The following is a 6,454-nucleotide window of genomic DNA, read 5'->3' on the forward strand; positions in this document are numbered from 1 at the left end:
TATAACAAGATTAAATTTGACTGAGGAAATCTGACAAGAAACAGGAGTATCTAGTAAGTGTCTCGAAGGTTTTCACTCGCTTTCAATACTGCTTAACTTTTAAATAATAAAGGTATAAAAACACCTTTACCTGACCTGAAAACCAATTAAATCTTGATTCAAAAGTTGATACAAAATATAATCTCGATTCGAAACTTGATATAAGATTTTTATCAATTACTAATCTGTGCGAAAGTCACCTTGTTTTCAATGAATGCTTGGTATTTTGAAGTCTATGGATCTCACTACAAATGTTTTTTGTTAAATTGAACGGACAGACTTTTTCATGAAATATGTACGAGGAACAGAAAATGGGTTGGCCCTTAACACATTTTAACCATACCTTACATCTCCAATATCCAATCTTGGTAACCACGACCCTTGTAAAGAGTCAGTGTAAACCTCTCGCTCACCCTTTAAACCGAAACAGAACAATACTGCTGCTAAGCGGTAGAATATGTGATTCTTCTGAACTGACGAGCACTATTAAATAGTATTAAGGTATAGCGACAGCTAACATATGGAGCTTTGTTAATTGTCTTCGTAGTTTTGTCTTTCGCTTTACAAGAAATGATAGACATTTTACCGGAACTTACAGAATAGTCCATAAATTAAAGATGTGTTTTTTTAAACTATTTGTATATAGAACCCATATTTCGAAAACGAAAAAACAATTTCTATCAACTGAACTAGAATCTAGAATGTTTTCACAAAAAACCGTTTGTCAATTTCAATGCGAATTCGAGGTATTTTGCTTTCGAATTTGTCGTCGACAGGTGTCGGCTTTGATGGGTTCTGTATAAAATTTGACTTTCGAGAGAATTATGTAGTGTTTTGTGGCGATGGCATTTGATTGGTAGATTCACGCGATGTGCGTGCATTCGAATTTTAAATTAATTACGTCACAAAACATATAAAATTTATTGCCTTTGAAGTAAAACAATATAAAAATTGTATTTTTTAGAATGCTACTTTAAAAAATACTTTGTATAAATTACGTTAAGTGCATTTATAATATTAAAACGCATAATATCACGTACAGATGTTGGTCTTTCACTTCAACTCCCTACGGTCGTGTGCGATTGCCATCCCATCGGATTATGACAGTGAGGAGTAAAGACTGCATCTGTATTTACATACACACTTGGGCATTCTTATACTTTCTATGCAGTTGACAGTTCTTCATTAAAATGGCCCGCCGCAACGGACGCCTTTCTTTTTATAATTTAATGTTAATAAATGAATGTTGTATAATTGTTTAAAAATAAACAAACGTAATTCAAGGGCAAGCACCACTGACTTTGTCATGCGTTAGAATATGTCAAGCTATCTTCGAATATATCTGGTTTTGATGAGTTATCCATGCAATTTTATTGTTTATAAATTCTAACTGGTTACGAATTTTAAATTGCCTACTTGGTGGTTTGTTAACCAACGCATATTTAAATGGGAATCCTTGGGAATTAATCGATCACCTCCTGGCTATTTCATTTCGTAACATATGAGACAAAAAAATCCCGCTGAGTTTCTTTCGCTGATTCGTCTCAGGTCAGGGTGTTTTCTTTTCCGAACCGGTGGTAGTGTTTCAATTGACCATCAATAATAAAGTGTTATACTTCTATATTGAATAAAGTTATTTGAGTTTTAGTATGAAATTGGTACGGTAGGAAATACTATACAAGTCTTACAAATCGAAACTTGGTGGTGCATTGGCCACCAATATTGGATACTTAGATGTTATTTCCTTATTGTCTAGTTAAATTAAATCTTCAGATCAGAAAACAATACACTAAGTATCGCTGCTTGGCGGTAGAATATAATTATGATCATCGGTACGTAACTGTAGCTTATTAGGCCACAAAGTATAATATCACTATTATTAAATATTTTTCACTAATGCCATACATTAGTGTGAGTGAAAGTGGAGCTAGTGTTTTTTGTTCTTCTTGGCAAACTGAATGTTCTAAATTTTCAGTTTGCAGTATCTTTATGTTTAAGATATATCACATGGATACAGAGCCTATTCGAATAAAGTTTATTTTACTACAATTTTTATTGAAAAAACTTCAACTTGAAAAATGTTCCAAACGTAAAATATTTGGCAAATCCGACTATATTTTTAAAATAAAATATAACATCTGTGACGTCACTTGCGGCGGACACACAATAGTTCGGAATACATGTTGCATAGAAAGGTCGGGTTTGATCCAGACAGTCTTGCCTATTGACGTACTGACTTATTCAAAACGTATTTTCATTCAAATTTAGCTTTTATGCCTAAGAGGATAAGAGCTACGAGTGTAAGATGCAAGCGGGAAGAGTGGCTTCATCCTTTATTCATGGCATCACTGAGCAAACCCGAGCAATACGGAGATTCACTTACTTGATACATTTTTCTGTTACATTTTTATTTTCATTTTCGTGAACAGAAACAATTTAAGGAGGTGTTGTACTAAAAACTTATAACTCCCATGTGACCTCTTTTTTCCTTAAGCAGATTTTAAATCCCAATTTTAAAATTACATTTACATAATTTATACTATAAATGTAGATTAAGAATTTGTTTTTGTTACGTGCATGCTAAGTTTAACTCAAAAATTAGTCAAATCGTAATTAGTTTACGTAGTTTCTTAAACCTTAAATGTTTAATTAGCTTTATATACTTTGAGATTTATTTTAAGTTATCTTTTTTTAATTGTAAGTGGTATGATTTGCTGCATTTAAATATAGTATACACATTTCTCGAAGCCGAGCAAAAATTAGCAAAAAATGGCGTATTTTGTATGGAATAATATTAAGTTTATTTTAATTTTATTATTTGTTGTTAAAGTAAAAATACGACTCAGTATTTTTTAATATTTCAATTGCCGACCTCTTGCCATTTTAGTAACTTTTCTTATAACGGTCACAGAAATCCATAACTTGTGCAAATTTCATCCGTCCAACCTACTCTTTAATCGCAACTTTAGAGAAACAGCCTGCTTACAGACATGGGGACGGACAGACAGCAAGGTTTTAGTAATAAGGTTTATTTTTTACTCTTTGGTTACGGAACCCTAAAATAGGTCTCCTGCTGTAAAGGTGTGATCAAATTAATCAGAGCTGCTATTGTGGTACGAGTTATTATTATCGTCATTATTCACACAATGCTGTATTTAATGTTGCATAGCCGCACAATGCTTCATCCCTCTTTGAAATTTTACAGTACTGATGACAGAGAGATAAATTGATTACAAAGTGTAATAGTAGATACTATTCTAGTTTTCGAAAATATATTTACTCATTCACGGCTCAAATAAATATTTAACAACAACGACAGCTTGTCTCTACTACATTACCCATTGCTGGGCTAAGACCTCCTCTCCTTTTGAGGAGAAAGTTTTTGGAACATATTCCACCATGCCGTTCCGATACAATGTGCCTAATTTCTATGAAATTAGGCACAGAGGTTTCTTCGCAATGTTTTCCTTCACCGCCGAGAATGAGATGAAATATAAACACAGTTAAGCACGTGAAAATTCAGTGGTGGTTGCATGGGTTGGAACCCGCAATCATCGGTTAAGATACACGCGTTCTAAAAACTGGGCCTGCTCGGCTTTCTCTTAATATTTAACAATCTCTAAAACGAATCAAACCAAACACAAAAATATATAAATATACATAAAATATACAGATATGTATTGCTTGCGTTTGCTTTAATACTTGATATATAAAATAAAATTTCATAAATAAATCTTGAGTAAACAGTCAAAACAAACAGTCTTTTATTTGCTTAACAAGCAATTTGAATATCGATTGAGCATTGCATTCATAAAATTCCGCAAAAATTTTTAACTTTGCCGTTTAGTAAATTCAAATTGTTTGTAAAAAATACATTGGTAGAAAAAGCATATTATTCGATACAAGATTTTGTAGATGATAAAAAGCGTGGAGTTAATACCTGTTGACTTCCGAGCAGGATAGATTAATTGAAATAATTGTATTTAATTAACATGACGTTGTATTATTTAAATGTTAAAAAAGAGTAACTACTGAATTTCTTGCCGGTTCTTCTCGGTAGAATCTACTTTCCGAACCGGTGGTAGCTTCACTTAATTGTAAAATGACGATTCAAAAGTGCTTATAAAAGCCTACTTGAATAAAGTTTATTTTTATTTTGATTTTTGATTGCCTAATTATTTGAGTTATTTTGTATCTATTTCTCGTATCATTGCTAGTACTTAATCAAAGAGTCGTTTGACAAAATAATTTCACTAAATATACGAACAGTATCAATAATATACCCAATTTTACCAGAAATATAACATATCTACATAATAGAAGTCGCTTCCTGATGTATATACGCATGGATCTTTTAAATTAAGCAATCGATGTTAATGCGGATTTTCATCAATAAATAGAGCTCTTCAAGAGAAAGGTCTATATTATGTATATTATAGAAGAGAAAGAGTTGAGATAGCCCAGTGGTTAGAACGCGTGCATCTGAACCGATGATTGCGGGTACAAACGCAGGGAAGCACCACTATATATATATGTGCTTAATTTGTGTTTATATTATAATTAAACAACAAGTTTATTTTAATTTTTGATTTGATTTTGATTCATCTCGTGCTCGGCGGTGAAGGAAAACATCGTGAGAAAACCTGCTAATGTCTAATTTCATCGAAATTCTGCCAAAAGTGCATTCCACCAACCCGCATTGGAACAGCGTGGTGGAATATGTTGCAAACCCTCTCCTTAATGGAAAAGGAGGCCTTATCTCAGCTGTGAGAAATTTACTGGCTGTTACTTTACATATTTTTGTTCTAGAAGATAAAAGCAGACAGCGAATAAAGCGATATTTTAGTATATCTATTCTTCCATCTAAAAATTGTAAATATATAATATTAGTTGCTAGACTTTATTGGACTCAATTGAAACCGGGAAAAGTAGTTAATTTATAAATAAAAGAACCTTTGTATATTCACGAGTTATGTGTTACACGACTCTGTTGGTCTTGTGATTAGTTTGGCGAACTCAAGATCCAGAGCTTACGTCAAACTTGAGCCAATAAAAAGTATATTTTATATCAAATTTTTTTCCACGGTTTGAAAATTTTTGGTTGATCCTGTACTTGATGATGGGAAGGAGTGGAAAGTGAATAATATCTTCCAGATATAGTATGTATTACTATATAATTCCGAGTAGATACACGGTCGTCCGTGTGTGCGCGTTTATAAATATTGCTAAGTGATATTTCTGATTCGGCATCCGAAAAAATATCTTCAATATTACATAGATTTTTGGCTTGAAATCACGTGGCTATCGAAGCACAAAGAAATGATATACAAATAGCGTTTGACGCGCACGGGACTATTGTTGAATTGATGTGGGTATCGGAGGTCTCTTTCGGGAGCCATTACTTGTTGCTAAGTGACAACCGGTCGAGACAGGATGAACAGCGAGCTATATTCGTAATAAAAATGATAAATAAACAGTAATAATGCCATGTCTGGAAGAAATTTCAATTTTAGCTATGTAGCATAATCTAGTTCTAATTTTGAAGAATCATTTAACATTGTCAAATTAGGTACTGTTGTGAAATGGGTCGCAGGTAGAAAGAAAATCACGTCTGCACTGTTCGACAGTTTAATTTAATGTGACACAAAGTAACCGAGTATCTTAACAATAATTGAGTGAGTGAAAGATTGAATGAATGTAAACATGTAATCAAATATCTAATTAATTATTTAGTATCTGTGGAGACTTGGATTTTTGTAATATTCCAACAGGTACAGTTATTTTCTTTAAATCTGTATCTTTGTATTGCGTAGACATAAATGCTACTAAGAATTAATGATCTGTAATGAAGTAGTGTATATACCAAACTAAATTTGTGTCTTTCATGATGTTGTACTTTCGTTAATAAACGAAAAACATTGTTTGTTTGTTTGTAATGAATAGGTTCAAAAACTACTGGACCGATTTAAAAATACCTTTCACTCTTTGAAAGCAACATTAATCACAAAAAACATAGACTAAATTTTGTTTTGGAAAAAATATGGTTCCGTATGGTATTTGGGATTTTCGGACCCAGGGCATAAAAAATCAATCAGAACTATCTTCTTACTTCTATTTTTATATTTTTATTTTGTATCTTTATGAGGTATTTTTGATTTTCTTTTGAGATACGCAATCCTGTCATAAATCTTAAATCTACGCGGACGAAGTCACGGGCAGAAGTTAGTCGAGTATAATTTTGATGTCATTTTTTACCAAAAATTATACTGACTTCTGAAAAATGTTTATTTGGGTTTTTGGTATTGATTTGACACAATGAAATTGAGCTGTACGAAAATAGATAGAAAAGGCTTCGCCAGTAGACCTTTGAAAAGATTTTCGAAATAGCGTCACAAAGTGTGATCGATGGCGCGGC

Source organism: Vanessa cardui, chromosome 7 (genome assembly GCF_905220365.1).
Source record: "Vanessa cardui chromosome 7, ilVanCard2.1, whole genome shotgun sequence".
In the NCBI taxonomy this organism is placed as follows: Eukaryota; Metazoa; Arthropoda; class Insecta; order Lepidoptera; family Nymphalidae; genus Vanessa; species Vanessa cardui.